General features: G+C 39.9%; 1 long non-coding RNA gene across 2 annotated transcripts; it reads left to right on the forward strand.

Moving 5' to 3' along the window:
* The first annotated feature begins 4,273 nt into the window (after positions 1–4,273).
* Positions 4,274–15,581, forward strand: LOC124286022. 2 transcript variants are annotated; one of them, XR_006900934.1, is made up of 5 exons: positions 4,274–4,326; positions 6,976–7,071; positions 8,750–8,869; positions 11,277–11,326; positions 15,169–15,581. It is a non-coding gene; the product is annotated as an uncharacterized LOC124286022 (long non-coding RNA). The 2 variants fall into 2 exon arrangements; XR_006900935.1 differs by lacking the exon at positions 4,274–4,326 and having other exon boundaries at positions 6,846–7,098.
* Positions 15,582–20,998: the final 5,417 nt, after the last annotated feature.

A 20,998-nucleotide genomic window follows, 5' to 3' on the forward strand; every position in this document is an offset into this window, starting at 1 on the left:
CTTAACCCCTCCCTGGACCCTCTTGGCTGTTTTTGGCTTGTGCAGAGGCCCCACCTGATCCCTTTGACCATGTACAACCCCCTCTAGACTGAAAATTTCATTCACTCTCTCTCCCATTTCAGCCTAGCTGGGCCGCTTCCTCGGCGCGTCAAGGCGGACAGTCAGTGTGCACCACAGAGGTTCTGCCAGCTGCCCAGGAGAGCTTCATCCAGCCCCAAGCACCCCAGGGGACTGGTAGGAAATGAAATGCATGTTGTTTTGCTGTGCCTTTTTAAAAGGTCCATTGTGCATTTAAGGTTTTCTGTGCACTTAAGGTTTCCTATAGCAGTCCTTAAGTGCACAGAAAACCTTAAATGCACAATGATGTCTTGGCCCCTCCCTGGACCCTCTTGGCTGTTTTTGGCTGGTGCAGAGGCCCCACCTGATCCCTTTGACCATGTACAACCCCCTCTAGACTGAAAATTTCATTCACTCTCTCTCCCATTTCAGCCTAGCTGGGCCGCTTCCTCGGCGCGTCAAGGCGGACAGTCAGTGTGCACCACAGAGGTTCTGCCAGCTGCCCAGGAGAGCTTCATCCAGCCCCAAGCACCCCAGGGGACTGGTAGGAAATGAAATGCATGTTGTTTTTGCTGTGCCTTTTTTAAAAGGTCCATTGTGCATTTAAGGTTTTCTGTGCACTTAAGGTTTCCTATAGCAGTCCTTAAGTGCACAGAAAACCTTAAATGCACAATGATGTCTTGGCCCCTCCCTGGACCCTCTTGGCTGTTTTTGGCTGGTGCAGAGGCCCCACCTGATCCCTTTGACCATGTACAACCCCCTCTAGACTGAAAATTTCATTCACTCTCTCTCCCATTTCAGCCTAGCTGGGCAGCTTCCTCGGCGTCAAGGCGGACAGTCAGTGTGCACCACAGAGGTTCTGCCAGCTGCCCAGGAGAGCTTCATCCAGCCCCAAGCACCCCAGGGGACTGGTAGGAAATGAAATGCATGTTGTTTTGCTGTGCCTTTTTAAAAGGTCCATTGTGCATTTAAGGTTTTCTGTGCACTTAAGGTTTCCTATAGCAGTCCTTAAGTGCACAGAAAACCTTAAATGCACAACAATGATGTGTCTTAACCCCTCCCTGGACCCTCTTGGCTGTTTTTGGCTGGTGCAGAGGCCCCACCTGATCCCTTTGACCATGTACAACCCCCTCTAGACTGAAAATTTCATTCACTCTCTCTCCCATTTCAGCCTAGCTGGGCAGCTTCCTCGGCTGGCGTCAAGGCGGACAGTCAGTGTGCACCACAGAGGTTCTGCCAGCTGCCCAGGAGAGCTTCATCCAGCCCCAAGCACCCCAGGGGACTGGTAGGAAATGAAATGCATGTTGTTTTGCTGTGCCTTTTTAAAAAGGTCCATTGTGCATTTAAGGTTTTCTGTGCACTTAAGGTTTCCTATAGGAGTCCTTAAGTGCACAGAAAACCTTAAATGCACAATGTCTTGGCCCCTCCCTGGACCCTCTTGGCTGTTTTGGCTGGTGCAGAGGCCCCACCTGATCCCTTTGACCATGTACAACCCCTCTAGACTGAAAATTTCATTCAATCTCTACCCCATTTCAGCCTAGCTGGGCCGCTTCCTCGGCGTCAAAGGCGGACAGTCAGTGTGCACCACAGAGGTTCTGCCAGCTGCCCAGGAGAGCTTCATCCAGCCCCAAGCACCCCAGGGGACTGGTAGGAAATGAAATGCATGTTGTTTTTGCTGTGCCTTTTTTAAAAAGGTCCATTGTGCATTTAAGGTTTTCTGTGCACTTAAGGTTTCCTATAGCAGTCCTTAAGTGCACAGAAAACCTTAAATGCACAATGATGTCTTGGCCCCTCCCTGGACCCTCTTGGCTGTTTTTGGCTGGTGCAGAGGCCCCACCTGATCCCTTTGACCATGTACAACCCCCTCTAGACTGAAAATTTCATTCACTCTCTCTCCCATTTCAGCCTAGCTGGGCAGCTTCCTCGGCGCGTCAAGGCGGACAGTCAGTGTGCACCACAGAGGTTCTGCCAGCTGCCCAGGAGAGCTTCATCCAGCCCCAAGCACCCCAGGGGACTGGTAGGAAATGAAATGCATGTTGTTTTGCTGTGCCTTTTTTAAAAGGTCCATTGTGCATTTAAGGTTTTCTGTGCACTTAAGGTTTCCTATAGCAGTCCTTAAGTGCACAGAAAACCTTAAATGCACAATGATGTCTTGGCCCCTCCCTGGACCCTCTTGGCTGTTTTTGGCTGGTGCAGAGGCCCCACCTGATCCCTTTGACCATGTACAACCCCCCTCTAGACTGAAAATTTCATTCACTCTCTCTCCCATTTCAGCCTAGCTGGGCCGCTTCCTCGGGCGTCAAAGGCGGACAGTCAGTGTGCACCACAGAGGTTCTGCCAGCTGCCCAGGAGAGCTTCATCCAGCCCCAAGCACCCCAGGGGACTGGTAGGAAATGAAATGCATGTTGTTTTGCTGTGCCTTTTTTAAAAGGTCCATTGTGCATTTAAGGTTTTCTGTGCACTTAAGGTTTCCTATAGGAGTCCTTAAGTGCACAGAAAAAGCTTAAATGCACACAATGTCTTAACCCCTCCCTGGACCCTCTTGGCTGTTTTGGCTGGTGCAGAGGCCCCACCTGATCCCTTTGACCATGTACAACCCCTCTAGACTGAAAATTTCATTCCTCTCTACCCCATTTCAGCCTAGCTGGGCGCTTCCCTCAGCGTCAAGGCGGACAGTCAGTGTGCACTACAGAGGTTCTGCCAGCTGCCCAGGAGGGCTTCATCCAGCCCCAAGCACCCCAGGGGACTGGTAAGAAATGAAATGCATGTTGTTTTTGCTGTGCCTTTTTATTTTAAAGCGTCGTAGAGAGCCTTCAGTGCTGACTGAATCAAATGACAGCAGTGATTGGATGATTTTATGTTGTTAAAATGTGCATTCATCCACTAATTAAAACTAACCATATTTTTTCAATGTGTAGTTGCTTCTTTTTAACCTGATTGCTTCTGCAGAATGTGTGCAGAGATATTTTCAAGTAGGTTACATTTTGGTGCGAAACTGGGGTCGGCGCTTTTCACACTCCTGTATTACTCCTCTAAGTTTTACCATGACCGGGAAGGAAAATAGGAGAATGTAGTGCCTTGTTTAAATGCACTGATTTGTCTGTGCTAATTTATTCAGGGTGACTTGTGACAGCTTAAATGAAAGATCAGACATTTTACTTTACTGCCATTTGTTTTTTGTCCTCAATCTGCACATGTTATTGACTCCAGCCTTTCATGATTTGACCCCAAGTTCAAGGCTGTTTAGTGTATTTCAGCTCGAAAATTCCGGTGACCGTTGTTGACAGTGGATACAGCAAAACTGAAATACTCGATCCAGACCGATATTTTGATGGGTAAGTGAGAAGTAATAGGTTGGTCAGCATGCCACAGGACAGCCTAGGACAGATATTCATTATGGTGCTCTGGCCATGGCATGTCACTGTAGTTAGTAAAGTGGTCTGAGGCTATATGTACTACATGTATTGGCTGTTAACAGCCTGGTTGTTTTTTAATGTTGCTTTGGAAGTTAATGGGAAAACATTTGATTTTGTGCAACATGTAAAGGTGAGTGCACATTTTAGTAATTCATACATTACATGTATATGCTTTCCTATTTATGTTTCACCATGGATACAAGTTGGCATTGTTATAGAGACTAATTTAAGGGAGTGAAGCTAGGGCTGCTTGAGTTGAATGGATTGTTTTAGTGGCCTTGATTTGAATGTAGCCTCGATTTGTGGTCTAATAGTGACAAGAGCCCACATGGTAATGGTTACCTGGCTTCTAAATTTGTTGAAACCGATGAATTGACAACAAATTAGGATAAAGTCACCACTGACACAATTTGGGTGTCTGTGTGTAAAGTCATATGATATGAGTATTGTGAGTATGAAATGTGTTCACTGCTGATGGCACAATATGTCACAAAACCCTCTTATCTTAAGTAAACAGTGTTGCATATGATCCATTCTTTCTGTTACACCCTTTTTGCATATGAATAAACTTTTTTCTCTCATGACTTTCAAACAATTATTTAGTTTCTCCAAAAACTGTCTCATGGCTGTTATGGTCTTTATGATTGAACATTTAATATGATCTTGACACTATTTTCAGCTTGGAGAATGACTGATGGTGACTGGGGAGGTGTATCTTTGCACATACAGCAGAATCAGAAGCCTTCACATCAATGTTGTGTTTCAACAAGTCGGTCTGATGTTGGCAGTGTGTGCACCCTCCTTTAACCTTGATATCCTCTACCACCTTGAACAAGTTGTGGTACTTGAACATGTAGGTACATACAGTACATTTAAGTGCCCCAGTCCAGTTAAGGCTGTATCTCAAATTTCATAACTCTCTCAACCTCAGCCATTAGATATTTCTGATGAATAATAATCACTTTTGGGCAGGGTAACTAATAAACTTCAGTTATCTGGATTTTTTTTTCATGTTGTTTTTCATATATGAAATTGGCAAGTCTAGCATTCTCAAAACAGCAAACAGTGAATTTTTTTTATTTCATGGAAGTATTTCGAAGTCTTAGCTTGATGAATTGATAGACTCATGTGTAATTTCGTTTCATGCTGTGGTCTCAAAGAGCTTTCATCTGTTTCAATTTCAATTTCCTGGCTTTAACAGGCAGTAGGGTTCTTTGGTCAGTGTTTCACATTGCTAGGCATATTCCAACCCCTTACTTTATACTTTCTGGCAAAATTCATTATTCAGCCTTACATATGTCAGGACTTTAAAGCTGTTTAATGTGACCCTGGCCAATTTCTGGCCTGAATTCTGTGCTTTCTAACTTTGAACAATGTTTCTGATTCCTCTCCACTTAGATCACCAGCCTACATCAAAAATGCTTACACAAATGACTTTGGGGATAAACAAAAGATCAGACACTGGTGTTAGCCCTCTCATAAATGGTTAATCAAACCTGGACTGTTGTTTGTTTACAACATAAACAATGCAGGAGTGTGTGTTGAAACAGTTTTAAACTATCTCAATCACATCAGGTCATGAATATCAAAACCATATTCTATTAATGTAGCAGACTCTGCTATGATTTGATGATGTCAGCAGAGGAAGGCAAACAACTGACCATTAATGAACAGGAGGTTGCATAGTTACTAGTTTTGAGGTTTAAAGATTTTCTGTCATTCTAAATATGATGTTGCATGAAATTATCCCATGACACTCTTTTTATGTGACAAATGAATAAACATCCATGGTATCTGTATGATTATAAAACATTCTTTATTAATGCAGAAATACATTTTGCAAAACATTAATGAAATAGACATAATTTATCTCTTACAAGTTTTTCAGTGTAACAAATCTCTCTGTATCTTGTGCCATATAGACATATTGGACAGGGAAAAGTATTGAAGCTTCATCCAATTCTTTTAAAAAAAATTCAAGTGACATGTACACATATACAGGGCATGGGGTAGCCCACTGGTTTAAGTTTGCTTCCCAGGTCCATTCCCCACATGGATGAAGCCTATATATGGTGTCCCCTGCCGTGATATTGCTGGAATATTGCTAAATGCGGCATAAAACTAAATTCACTCTCTCACTCACATGTACACATACAGTACATAAAACACAGATTTGCCTAGTGCAGATGTCTCCATTTTTTCAACATTAAGACCTTTCTGTATGTTTAAGGGCAGCTGCAGAAGGGTCATAAGTACACATATAAACATCACATAGGAAGACAAGGCATTATTGACTCATGTAGTTTAGTGATATTTCATGCAACATGTAAGTGCATGTAAGTATCCATTTCATATTTCATATTTATAATAACCTGAAGATTACAGCAAAATATATCAAAGGAAACACCAGCTGTTTATCACCTAAATAATTTTCTTTTTGCAAACTGCTTTGGAGACTACCACATGTGAAATATTATTTAGTTGCCATGTCATTTACTCTGTTCAAGGTTAGAGCATGTAAAACACATTTTGGACCAAAGGCCATTTTGGATGTATTTGACTAGGTGCGGTGAAAGTCTGACAATATAATTATGTTCACAGCTGAGTTGGCTAGATCACTGACTTTGTATGTTGGCGATTTGGTGGAGAGAGTCGGTTCAAATCCTGGATGGGACTGAACCCCAAACTTGTCTAGAATGTGTATTTTACTGAGAAAGTGTAATCTTGCATATAACATGGTTTCATGTGTACAACTTGTATAAATGTGATATGTTTGACAATTATTATGTATATTGAAGAAAGGATTTAATGGATTTGAAGGACTATATATGGATAATAAATGTTTCTTTTCCATTTTAAAAGGCTTTATAATTATTATGATTACCATTAATACATCACTGAGATGTACTACCACTTCAACAAGTAATCCATCCTAACAGTGCGTACAGAACCTAGCCTTTGTTTCTTAGTTAGAAGATAATTGTTAGTCATGTTAGTGTCTCATTTGCCCTAATTCATAATCAGCCACATATTAAGTATAGGCAGCAGCTGAACTATTTGGGTGTGATTACATCTTGATATGGTATGTTAATAATGGTGTGCATTAATATAGTGTTCAGTTACTGTTTATGTGTTTCATATGTGTTTATTACGTTATAATCTATTGTGCAGTGATATGTTCATTGTACCATACTGTCAGTATGTTTACCCAAATAAACTCTACAGAGTAATCTTAATGCTGATGAGGCAACCACATTAAAATATGTTTTACCTCAGTTTGGTTTGTCTTATTCTTTTCATTTTTTTGTGGAATAACACTCCATATAGAATAAAGAGGGTCCTTGTGTGTACCTTTTGTATTGTATACATTTGTTAATAACTTTTGTAAGATAACTCAATAAATTATATAACATTATTAACATTAATCACATAATGTGAGATAAAATAGAAACAAACATATGAGGTACAATTGAACCTAATGATGGATTTTGATGCATTTCAGGCTCAACCTTCAAGAAATAGAAGCATTGGTGTTCTTTCAAATGACATCACGACTGCCTTAGATTAAAACTTGAAGGAGGTGACATTCCCCAGAAAAGTAAGATTGTCAAGTTTTATCATTTTTGTAAGAAAATGAACAAGTTTGATTACCTTTGAAAGAAATCCACAACCCTGTCCATGGAAAATACAGACTGGAAATTATTGATGGGGACAGGAAAATAGTGATTCCTCAGTCTGGACTTCATAATGTCATATCCACAAATATACACAGCGTTTGTTGGGTTCAGGATCGAAATTCGAAAATATTAGAACATTGATAAACCCGGTATTATGCTGGAAATTCTTAGGAATCCATTACAGGAGTTTATTGATAAGCAGGGTGACAGGCAATTGTTATCCCAAATTTCCTAATGAAGCAAATTTGAAACCTGATATAGAAAACACCAGTGGGGCAACATACCATTGACTTTGTGGATCAACTACATAGGATCTACCTTGAGTATGGATTGGGAAATCCAAGAATACCACAATGTGACCAAGGCTCTGAGTTTAAGTGAGCAGTCAACCAATTATTAGTGGTGGTCTGATTAATTGAAATAATCGAAGATTGGTCGCAGTGACTAAATGACCAAGCAATCGAAAATGTTTTCTCATAATCAAACACAAGCAGTTTTGGAACACTTGTTTGCATTAACAATATTTTTTCACAAGGTTGGTTTGTCTGAGTCATTTTATTTACATTTCATAAGCACTACAAGCTTGTTCCAAGTCATGATTGAATTTATCTTAAAGACTCCTGGAAATTTATGTTCCCCACATACTAGCCATCCTTTAAATATGTGAAGTATGAAAATGCATTTTGTGCAATTTACCCCAAAACCCAAAAAGAACTACATGGGTTTTGTAAATTATTTTGTGCATTAACAAAGGTAACAGGAACATTTGATAAATGATCCTAACCAATTATTTTCGATGATTGATCGGTTGTAATGGACCAATGATCAATTTTAACCAATTCCCAACACTACTAATTATGCATTGAAATGGGAACAATAATTGTCATAAGTCTTAACTCACCATCCCTAATATCAGGGAAGAGTAGGAGATAAATAACAAATAATATATATGGGATCTGAAATATGATATGTAATCTATAAAGGTCATGTCACAGATGTAAAGGCATCTTCCTGATGCTTGATATGAAGGAAATTATTGTTGGTGTAAGTTGGAACATATCAACGTTAGGGCAGAGCCACAAACACAGAACAGATGTATTGGACTTGCAGGCTCCCACTCAGTGGTCAGGCAATAAAGGCTCAGCTTTTTTGTGAACAGTTGGTACCACCACAAACTGGTAGTAATTCATGAACACTGTATGCCATAGTCACAATCAGACAATTGACCCCACTTTTGTTAGGATTATAGAGATATTTTGCTAGTTTCATTTGCACATGCATGGCTGAAGATGTATTTGTTATTTTTCCATTGAGTGAATCAATGTATTTGACAGTTCACATCTTTCTGTCATGACACCTTAACAGGTATGCTCCTTTTTGGCAATGTTATATACTGTAGTTAGACTTTTCTGTTTTGATGTTACATTTTAACCTCAATTGTCAAATAAGGCATTTTTAAGTTAAATCTCAACATCTGTGTCTATTTTGTGCATCCCTTCATGGTTACTCAGAAAACATCAACACATGGATGCAGTTATTATTTATATTATGGCATTAAAACAAATGTTTGTGTGTATAAATAACTTCATATGTTTACAGGTTGTTCACCATACCATCCCATGTTGGGCTTGCCCCCCAGTCCAGATCAACAGTTTGTTGAGGAAAAGCTTGGAATTCAGTTGATGCCTATTCTTGCTGTGAAGAGGAGCAATCTGAACTGTATGCAGGGGCACTGTTGAATTTTTAGATTTAGCATTTAATTAGGCAAGTGGGCACATCTGTTATCCCATGTCATACAACAGTGCTGTATCTATATAGGTGAAAATAGATCCCCAGGAAAAAATCCTATGTTGAGTCAGGTGACCAGGCGGTAGTCAGTCTTGGTGACCTAGTTTATAGTACAGCTGGAGTAGTCTGGGATGTTAATTATAATGCAGAGGCAATTAAAAGAAAGGTACAGCATCATACAAACATTAAAGGACTGATGAATGCTACATTATTATGATTATTATTATTATGAATGTATGACTTCAGTCTTTGCTGTCAAATGCAAAACTCAGTCACTGAAAAGTACCAGGGTACCATTTCTAATTCATGGCATTACAAGATATTGAAAGCTTTAAGAGTAGGGAGTGAGTGAAAGATTTCGGTGTAGTCATTATTATGTAACTTGTGCTCATATGCTTTAGGATTAATGGTATGTTCTCTTATGTTTACACTTCTGGTGATTTTATGCACCATTGAAAGGGAAAAGGATGTAGATTTCTGTGCCCTCTTGTTACTGTTTTCACAAAGCTATGATTTAAAATCAGTTTGACAAAGTGTATTCATATTGTATCTTAACATTCCCATGTTTTTATGTATTTTTTATTTGTTCCTATAGTCAAAGGTATACAGTAACAACAAACACAGAAAAGGTGTAAAGATGTAATTATAATTTGTTGCTGAATATTGGCATGAGTGAATTCCATTTAAGACTTAAGACTGAATTTATCAATTTCATTGTTTCCCTTGAAAATAAAGTTTTGAGCGGAAAATATCTCTTTTGATGCCATTTTATATTTAATGAATTTTGGAATTGATTTTTTAAATTTACATAAATTGATATGTTTTTTTGCAGAGATAATGATTTGATTTAGTAATACATCATTATGTAATGTACCAAACCAAATCAAATATTTGTAATGTTTATTTTTCATGGTAAATAGTTATTAATTGATTTGAGATCATTCAGAATTTTATGGTTTAACAACAGTCCTAATAAGCACAACAATTGCTCTCAGAAACATCATTGCAAACTAACGGTAGACAAATCATTGTCAGTCAGGTTCATTTTGAATAATTATATTTTAGTATAAATAACTATTTGCAGAAATGTGTATTGAAAATTCACAATCATTGAATATCATTTCCCATTTAGTACAAATCTCAAGTTTGTCATTTTTAGAAATACACTTGTCATTAAGTAATCTTGAACCCTTTGAGGGTTTTAATATATATTTTATAACTTATCCTATCTCACGGTATGCACCATCTCTCTCTTCTACGACCATGTGTGGAAACGTGCTGTCAGCTAAGTTGAGTCAAATCTAACTGGCCTCTGACCCGCCCTGACCTCTGCCTTCACCCTGACACTCTCTATCTCATCTCTCTCTCTCTCTCTCATCTCTCTCATCTCTCTCTCTCTCTCTCTCTCTCATCTCTCTCTCATCTCATCTCTCTCTCTATCATCTCTCTATCTCATCTCTCTCTCCATCTCATCTCTCTCTCTCTCTATCATCTCTCTCTCATCTCATCTTTCTCTCTATCATCTGTCTCTCTCTCTCTCTCTCTCTCTCTCTCTCTCTCTCACACACACACACACACACAAATTCTAATTTCTAATAACAAAAAATTGCACTCGACTGATTTTTATGTCACTGGATGAACATTAGTTGATGGTAACTTAGTGGTAAATAAAATCATCACTTTTTAAACAAGTTCATGGTCAGCACAGGTATGGATGGTATTTAGTTCCTAAATGCAAGAGGTAATTCGTTTAGAGTGTGTGATGAAGCATTTGTTGATATTTAGCAATTTCTAGAGCCAACAAAGAAACAGTACATTTTTAACCATTTACAATGATCCACTCTTATATGAACCCATGAAGATACGGGTTAGAATTGATCTTCAGTAACCCATGCTTGTCGTAAGAGGCGACTAACAGGATCTGGTGGTCAGGTTTGCTGACTTGGTTGACACGTTATCTTATCCCAATTGGGTAGATCGATGCTCATGCTGTTGATCACTGGGTTGTCTTGTACAGACTCGATTATTCAGAGACCGCTGCCATATAGCTGGAATAGTGCTGAGTGTGGCTTAAAACTTAACTCACCTACTCAGTCTTATATGTACCCTGAAATGAAAACATTGCTGATGCCTGGATTTGTACCAAAGTAGGTAAAATATCATATTTTTTCACATGTATTGTCCTAACAGACTCATTGCCAGATGCAAAAGAAGGAGAAACCCATGACAAAAAGGTTATTACAATTTGAGACACTTTTAAGAAATATTATAATGGTAAGCATTGCTTTATGCTAAAGGAACATGTTTGCACTTGGTGATAAATAATTTTACTTTTCAGGAAGGGAGAACAGACTCCAAACAAGAGTAGATGTGATGACACCAAGAAAGGTATTAGCTGATGGGTATAGTATATGGTACTAATAAACTCAAGATGAATCATAATTTGGTATGCAAATGCTAAGATGAGGGATACTAGAAGGTACAAACTGTAAAAGAACTGGAGCTATAGGCCTCATTTTGTGATCTTGAGTTTGAACAAGAAGGGCAGCTAACTGCATATCTATTGCACTGTCTCAAAACCACCAAAATGAGATCAGTTTTGAAACATTTTTAAAAGAAACATGAATGTTTTGTTTTGTAACAGTGTAATGATGCAACATGTTACATCTTGGTGCAGAATAGAAAAAAGTGGATATGTAATGTCTGTTTAAGGGAACGTGTGTGTGTGTGTGTGTGTATTTATTTATTTATGTGTGTGTGTGTGTATTTATTTATTTATTTATTTATTTATGTGTGTGTGTGTGTGTATTTATTTATTTTTTTATTTATTTATTTCTTTATTTTAATTATTTCTTTATTTCTTTCTTTCTTTCTTTCTTTCTTTCTTTCTATTTATTATGTATGTATGTATGTATGTATGTATGTATGTATGTATGTATGTATGTATGTATGTATGTATGTATGTATGTATGTATGTATGTATGTATGTATGTATGTATGTATGTATTTATTTATTTATTTATTTATTTATTTATTTATTTATACCCCTGTGCATTCATTAGGCACCACCCTATTTTGAAAATAAGATGTGATGCTTCAGAAAAGTTAGGGTATAGCCATCAATTTAATCAACCTGTAGTTACAAAAACCTTTATCCACTGACAGTTTTACAGATACCATAACCTTTTCTCTATTCTTTATGAAAGAATATGTTGATTAAAATGTGATTGGACTGAAATTTTACCCAAAATAATTATTCATCTCCTGCTCAAACTACACAATTGAATTACATTTTGACTAAGAATAACAATTCTGTTATATACCAAGATGACATTTACACATCAAGTAAGCTTTAATTACGAATAATCAGGAAGAACCGAATGTCAAAGATTCAGACATTTTTCCAACAATTCAGATTGCTAATTGACAAAACTGAAAAAGGCCACATTAATAAGATTTTGGAATAAATGTTTTATGATTTTGAGTTTATTGTAATGAATAAACACTTCCCCTTGCCAGATACTGATAATTACAGCTAAAATCTGTTTGTTTTGTTTGTAAAGCAACTTTTAATGCATTTTAAAATTTGCCTTTTTTTTGGTTTGACTGTAACTTTTCCTAAATCTTAGTTTACAAACTTTCATCCATTCACAATAAATAACGAATGTATAGGCCACACAACAATCAATTATTACTTTCACTTTTCAAAACACCTGTTTTTAATATGGGCATTTATCCTAATCAAAATTCAATGATGTTTTCGTTTTGGAAATGTTAAATGCTTGCTCTATCAAATCATAAAGGTTATTTTTTGGAAAGAGTTGAGAATTTTATTTCAGACAAAATTAATTTGTAGAAATAGAGGGTGGGTTGGTTGGTGGGTTGGTTGATGCACAGAGGGTGGGTTGGTTGGTGGTTGGTTGGTTGGTGGGTTGGTTGATGCACAGAGGGTGGGTTGGTTGGTTGGTTGGTGGGTTGGTTGGTTGATGCACAGAGGGTGGGTGGGTGGGTTGGTTGGTTGGTGCACAGAGGGTGGGTGGGTTGGTTGGTGGGTTGGTTGATGCACAGAGGGTGGGTTGGTTGGTGGGTTGGTTGGTTGATGCACAGAGGGTGGGTTGGTTGGTGGGTTGGTTGGTTGATGCACAGAGGGTTGGTTGGTGGGTTGGTGGGTTGGTTGGTTGATGCACAGAGGGGGGGTTGGTTGGTGGGTTGGTTGGTTGATGCACAGAGGGTGGGTTTGGTGGGTTGGTTGGTGGGTTGGTTGGTTGATGCACAGAGAGGTTGGTTGGTGGGTTGGTGGGTTGGTTGGTTGATGCACAGAGGGTGGGTTGGTTGGTGGGTTGATTGGTTGATGCACAGAGGGTTGGTTGGTGGGTGGGTGGATGGTTGGTTGGTGGGTGGTCAGGGTTGGTTGGTTGGTTGGTTGATGCACAGAGGGTGGGTTGGTTGGTTGGTTGGCTGGCTGATGCACAGAGAGTGGGTTGGTGGGTGGGTGGGTTGGTTGGTGGGTTGGTTGATGCACAGAGGGTTGGTTGGTTGATGCACAGAGGGTGGGTGGGTGGGTTGGTTGGTTGATGCACAGAGGGTGGGTTGGTGGGTTGGTGGGTGGGTGGGTGGTTGGTTGGTTGGTTGGTGCACAGAGGGTGGGTGGGTTGGTTGGTGGGTTGGTTGATGCACAGAGGGTGGGTTGGTGGGTTGGTTGGTTTATGCACAGAGGGTGGGTTGGTTGGTTGATGCACAGAGGGTGGGTTGGTTGGTGGGGTGGGTTGGTTGATGCACAGAGGGTTGGTTGGTGGGTGGGTGGATGGTTGGTTGGTGGGTGGGTGGTGGGTTGGTTGGTGGGTGGGTTGATGCACAGAGGGTTGGTTGGTTGATGCACAGAGGGTGGGTGGGTTGGTTGGTTGATGCACAGAGGGTGGGTTGGTGGGTTGGCGGGTGGGTGGGTGGTTGGTTGGTTGGTGCACAGAGGGTGGGTGGGTTGGTTGGTGGGTTGGTTGATGCACAGAGGGTGGGTTGTCGGGTTGGTTGGTTTATGCACAGAGGGTGGGTTGGTGGGTTGGTTGGTGGGTTGGTTGGTTGATGCACAGAGGGTTGGTGGGTTGGTTGGTTGATGCACAGAGGATGGGTTGGTTGGTGGGTTGGTTGGTTGATGCACAGAGGGTGGGTGGGTGGGTGAGTTGGTTGGTGGGTTGGTTTGTTGGTTGGTTGATGCACAAAGGGTGGCTTGGTTGGTTGGTGGGTTGGTTGGTTTATGCACAGAGGTGGGTTGGTGGGGTTGGTTGGTGGGTTGGTTGGTTGATGCACAGAGGGTTGGTTGGTGGGTTGGTTGGTTGATGCACAGAGGGTGGGTTGGTTGGTGGGTTGGTTGGTTGATGCACAGAGGGTGGGTTGGTGGGTGGGTGGTTGGTTGGTGGGTGGTCGGGTTGGTTGGTTGGTTGGTTGGTTGGTTGATGCACAGAGGGTGGGTTGGTTGGTGGGTTGGTTGATGCACAGAGGGTTGGTTGGTTTATGCACAGAGGGTGGGTGGGTGGGTTGGTTGGTTGATGCACAGAGGGTGGGTTGGCGGGTGGGTGGGTGGGTGGTTGGTTGGTTTGTTGGTGGGTTGGTGGGTTGGTTGGTTGGTTATGATTTTAAGGGAGGGTCACCCGTTTTCTTCTGGGAGGTAGGGTAAGTCGTTAATTTTGTACACATGTACCAGGGCGGGGTAGCCATTTTGTACATAATTATATTTAAATTATAAATATACAAATTAATGTGAAGACGAGGGAGGGGGGGCGTAATTGTATTTGTACATGGGAGGGGGTCACTTCCTTTGTACATAAATTTTAAGTTACTCAGATTGTACATGCTTCTCCATAAAAATCATCAAACTCCTCTCCCCCCTCCCCCTTGTGATTTTTGTTGGACTAAGTTTGTACTGCCAAAAGAAAATTAGGTTGCTAATGCTATTATTATCTCATTGAAACTGACTGTTGCTATTTTTTAACAAGCATAAAATATTAACTGAGTTAATGTATCTCGGTTGATGTATAACACAGTTTCCCAAATATGACCAAATATTGTGATGCAGGTACATGATATACATTTATGGTAGTTCACCTTGTCCAAGCATTTGTTCACAATGGTACAAAATTTTATCAAAACGTCACACTTATAAAATAAAAAAAGGTTGTTGTCCATAAAAAGTTGTTCAATATAAATAAAAACACTTCTATCTTTTTGTACTTTAGAGCAGCCACATATTACCTCGAGAGGTTAACCAGAATGCAAATCAACAGAATATGATGCTGACCAAGTACCAGGAAGAGGTGTCCCCATCACTGTAGATGACAAGTGATGACAGTTATCTTGATGGACTACAGGAATGATTCAAGTGCATTCATTGTGCAGTTTACTGATTTGTATGATGTATTTTGATAATTGTTTTGGCATTCTGATGTCAGCTGAGTAACACCTCCATAATGGAAACAAATTAAGGAACTTCTGTTTTGAAGCAGTAAAATAGTCTCAGCAATAATTTTTATTTATTTTGCCAGCAGAACAGAAGTTTCCATTAATTTTCCCACACAAACATTTTGTGCTTTTCTGTTCCCCATTTGTGCTTATTGTCCTGCTGAACAATTAGACCACCTTTTCAGTGACATTTTTACACTGCATGACAATGTGATTTAGAAGTATGATTTGATATAGTTTGATGGTTTGATATTAGTATATGTGGCATGTAGTAAACAATGGAATAGTAAAGTTATGCCATATTTCTTGTATTTCATGATACTGGCTGTTATATTACTTTTGTGATAGTTAGTATTTAATTAAGGCTTTACATACTGGCAACTAAGTCTCTGCATGTGTCTGCCATGGAAGGCATGTAAAACTGTTGCCCTTTGCCAGAACGAAGAAAGTTTATATGTGTAATTCATGATATGTGAATAATGTCTTACATGTGATGTTACATCTAACTATTTAATGTGTATGCTGTTAGTCTTAGAAAAAGAAAATTACCCCATCTTGAAATATTCAGCTTTGTCAGTTTTGTTGCTCCAGATTTTGCCATATTTTGTTTCTGGAGGACATTTTGTTAAATGTAGTTACATGTATCATGGGTTCATACCAAATCATTTGATAAAGGTAATAATTTATAAACAAGATGTGCAGCCCAGTGAAACAGTGTTGTTTCCATAATGACTACAACACAAAGATTAATGAGATTATTCTTCATTAGTCCCGGGAATTGTTTTGGTAAAATGTTCATGTCCCAAGACAACACAGGTTCTAAGAAGGAATTCACACATGCATAATTAAACATGACATGTGCCTTCTTCTTTCAAATGGATACCCTGTTCTTTGAAGGTTTTGGTCATGATCATTAAAGTTGATGTCAGTGTTCATGTAGCTGTAAAACATGTTTCACTTATTATTACTCATATATGATGCAAGGTATTCCTTATTTTCATGTCTGGTTATAATTACTGCCATGTTTAATGTTAGTGCTATGTCAACATTCAAGGTGACATTTGAGGTGATTGTGTGAGTGAGTATGGTTTTACACCACTTTTAGCAATATTCCAGCAATATCACGACGGGGACACCAGAAATGGGCTGTACCCATGTGGGGAATCAAAACAGGGTCTTCTGGGTGATGAGCGAACATTTGAACCACTAGCTATAGGCTAAACCACCACACACCCCACCCTCCCCAGAGATGATTGTGAAATGTGACTGTAATACTTGTATTTATATCATAGACTTGGTTATTGTTGGATTTTAATCAGTTGTATGGTTTTAAATTATTCTTGTAACACTTGAAAATACTTTAAGGAATGGGGTGTAGGGAATGCTTCTGTTTATGAAAATATTTTCAAATAGCTACCTTGGTTTGTTTACTAGTTTATATTTTCACAAATATGATGGGTGTAATGTTCAATGCCATATACATGTAACCTCCACGATTTACACATTTCACGTTGGTGAGCCAATGGCATTACTTCAATTGTTTGTAAGAGTCTTTTCAACAGACATAAAGATATGTGTGTGAACCAACTTAATGAGTTCGGTACTACATATAATTACATTTCATAAAAATTCTTCTAGCCTGTCCCATTTCAAGACAGGCTGCTCTGTATTTTAGTAATAAAACATCTTTAACAAAACTCATTTCTTTTGTCATTTTATGGGGAAATCTGACAATGGTCAGTTTTATCTGGTCAGCTGATGCTCTACAACATTTCTGAATACACAAACAACTAACACCATGCAGGATTTGATGGATGTCCATACTTGGACAGAAAATGTCCACTGTGACATGTTCACCTTGCACATGCTTGTCTATGTTCAGCTGCATAAACTTATGTGACGCCTCAGGCATTGGTTTGACTCCCTACCCCAATGCAAATATATAAAGTTGATGCCCTTTGATTGGGATGTGACTGGTATGATACTGATAGAGGCATCATAACCAACTATCTCTCATTTCACACTATTTCAAAGATGTCCCAAATGTTTAAACTTCTGATATCTTAAAAGTCACATAACACATTTGCATCTTTTACCTTTAGTAAACTGTGCTAAAGGTGTCCTGTATACATTGCTTCTCATGCATACTGTATAAGCACACCTATATTTCAAGTTTAGACCAGACCAATTCTATTTCTTGTTTTACGTATCCTCCAGTTGTATTTTTCCAGAATACGAAAAGAAATAAAAGTGAATTTTCCCCCGCTCAAAAATAAAATCCTAATGTTTTATTGGTCAAAAATGTAAACTTACAAGAAATTCTTCTGAGGACAAAATATGTAAAACAAGAAATACATTGGTCTGGCCTTATTGATAAAGAACATGGCACATAACCCAAGAATTGATTACCAAACACCAAATTCAGTTCCAACAGGGAAGACCTGCAGACAACCCACCACCCTGCTAAAAGACTGAGTATGGGTTTACACCACTTTTAGCAATATTCCAATATTATGGCGGAAGACACCAGAAATGGACTTGAAACATTGTACCGATTTCGGGAATCGAACCGGGCCTTCGGCATGATGAGAGAACACTTTAACCACTAGGCTACCCCCACCCCCACCTAAAAGAGTAGAATTCACACTCTCCCAAGAGAGAGAGAGAGAGAGAGAGAGAGAGAGAGAGAGAGAGAGAGAGAGAGAGAGAGAGAGTGAGATCAGATTTTGAGATACATGAGAGATGCAGAGAGAGTGAGAGAGATGAAGGAGAGAGAGAGGAGAGGAGTGAGGACTGTCATCATTCACACTTTGTACGTTTTCATGAAGGAAGAGGGGTGGGCTTCTTCACATTGTACGTGCTTCTCCATAAAAATCATCATCACTCGATCCCAGCCCAGCTATACGTTATGAACGGTCCCTTGCAAATTTTCGATCGAACTTTTAACAAACATTTGAATATTGCTATATTTTCTTTAATATTTATAAATGGTAACTATGGAAGGAAATGGTGTTTTTGTTATGTTGTAGGGGAAAATGCACTCTCATTACACGCTATTCAACTTTACACGACTCAGCAGAAGTAAAGACACTTCCGTGTTCAAGAGAGAAATAGTGCGTACGAAACACGTTTGACGTGGGCACATAAGCTCCGCCCACTCATGTTTATTTATGACTTCTGTGCACTTAAGACCATTGTGCGTTTAAGGGCACAACATACGTTATGCCATCTTCATGTTTTCACCGTGCTTCGTCTTAATTATGAAACCACATCATCTCACACTTACATCACCACACATACAGGGGAGAGAACGGGACCTTGGACTTCAAGATTTAGGTGCAAACCCCTTCTTCAAAATCCTGGAGTGAGTGAGTGAGTTTAGTTTTACGCCGCTTTTAGCAATATTCCAGCAATATCTCGGCGGGGGACACCAGAAATGAGCTTCACACATGGTACCCATATGGGGAATCGAACCCGGGTTATCGTCGTGACGAGCGAACGCTTTAACCACCAGACTACCCCACCGCCCCTCAAAATCCTGGATCCGCCCCTGACATACTTACTGTTACGAACCCCATATCTTCCTATGAAACCAACCTGTTATTGACACTGTCCGAACCAAACACTGTTAAGCCTAAATAGTTCAGCAAACTAACCCCCAAGCAGTGGGTATACATGTGATTTGCTGAACAAAGTCTAGAATTCGTATTGTAAAACGAGTATCTCCAAGTGTTATAAAACTAATAAGTTGTCAGTCTGTCTAATATACCCCTTGTTTTGAACGTCATAAATTCACCATATTGAAATATCTAGACTTGCTGTGAACCTCATATTATATTATATGTATGCTGCTGAAGAGGTTTGTCATTTTGTTTGTTGCTTAACGCTGCATTCAGCAATATTCCATCTGTATAACGACGGTCAGTACATAATCGAGTCTGGACCAGGCAATCCAGGGGTTGAAATCATGAGCATGGACCTGCGTAAATTGGAGTGAATGAGTATAGTTTTACGCCGCTTTTAGCAATATTCCAGCAGACGCGATAACCATTAGGCTACCCCACCGCCCTCGCAAATTGAATACGATTGCATGCATTAACTGAGCCTGACCACCGATCCCGTACGTTGTCTGGAAAGGACAAGTGTTGGTTGCCAGTTCCAACCAATTTCTAACTCTGATCTTGACGGGTTTCTAAGCAGATATTAACAAAACAACATTTATAATACCTACCGAAACGCTGTGCTTCTTCATGCAGCTTGTATTTGCTGACAGTTTTGGAAAACATGTCAATGATACATACAAGGTCACACCGAGGTCGGTGAAGGCGCGGTATGCACGTGCACCTCGTGAGCAGTTGATGTTTCACTTATTGTATCGCTCAGTTGTGTTGAGTGAGTTAATGTTAATGTTAATGAATGCGTGTTACGTCAATATTTAAGCACGAGTGAGTGAGTGAGTGACTATGGGTTTACACCACTTGTAGCAATATTCTAGCAATATCACGGCGGGGGACACCAGAAAATGGGCTTCACACATTGTACCCATGTGGGGAATCGAACACGGGTCTTTGGCGTGACGAGGGGCGTCATCAACATTGTACGAAAGTACTAGGCGGGGTCATCAATTTTGTACATTTAAATGTGAAAAAAAAACATATTTGGGGTGGATGAGGGGTGTCCTTGATTGTACATGTTCCTCCATAAAAGCATCATTCCCCTAGCCATAAAGTATGAACGGTACCGGTCACTCAGGATTTATAAAAGTCATCATATCGAATACAAGAGCCGGTTCAGCCTTACGTGTGAGTGAGTGGGTGGGTGTTAAACGTCAAAATAAAAGTATATCTACATGCTTATTCACACATCACGTGGCAATCCTGGTTCAAGCAAACTCCACTTGGCGTCAGTGTCATAAATTGTTCTGGGGGCCGGTGGGGTAGCCTAGTGGTTAAAACGTTCGCTCGTCATGCACGCGGAAGACCCGGGTTCGATTCCCCACTTGGGTACAGTGTGTGAAGCCTATTTTTGGTGTCCCCCACCGTGATATTGCTGGAATATTGCTAAAAGCGGCGTAAAACTAAACTCACTCACTTATATATACCAGAGTGGTATATACTCACTTATATTCACAGTGCTGCAGTTATACGACTACGACCAGTAAATAACTGTGAATGATCAGGCAAACAAAGACAACATTTGCAGCGGTATATGGCTCGAGTAATACAACAGTGAGTGAGCGAGTTTTGTTTTACGTCGCCTTTAGCAACATTCCAACAATATCGAGGCGGGGGACATCAGAAATGGGCTTTATACATTGTACCCATGTGGGGAATCGAACCCGGGTTTTCGGCTTGACGAGCGGACGCTTTAACAACTAGGCTACCCCACCGCCCCTATACATCAGTGAATTGAGTGAATGTTGACATATACCAGACATAGCAATACTACAGTTATATCACTGCAACCAGTAACAACTGAGAAGGAACAGACAAACGAGTGGTTGATATTATGAACAGCTTCCTACTCCGTAGCAGGACGATGACGTCACAAACCAACGCAGTGTGACCACCAGAACAATTTAGTGCGTGAGTGAGTTAGCATATTTCA

This window comes from Haliotis rubra, unplaced genomic scaffold (assembly GCF_003918875.1).
Source record: "Haliotis rubra isolate DU_JTF1 unplaced genomic scaffold, ASM391887v1 Scf372, whole genome shotgun sequence".
Lineage (NCBI taxonomy): Eukaryota > Metazoa > Mollusca > Gastropoda > Lepetellida > Haliotidae > Haliotis > Haliotis rubra.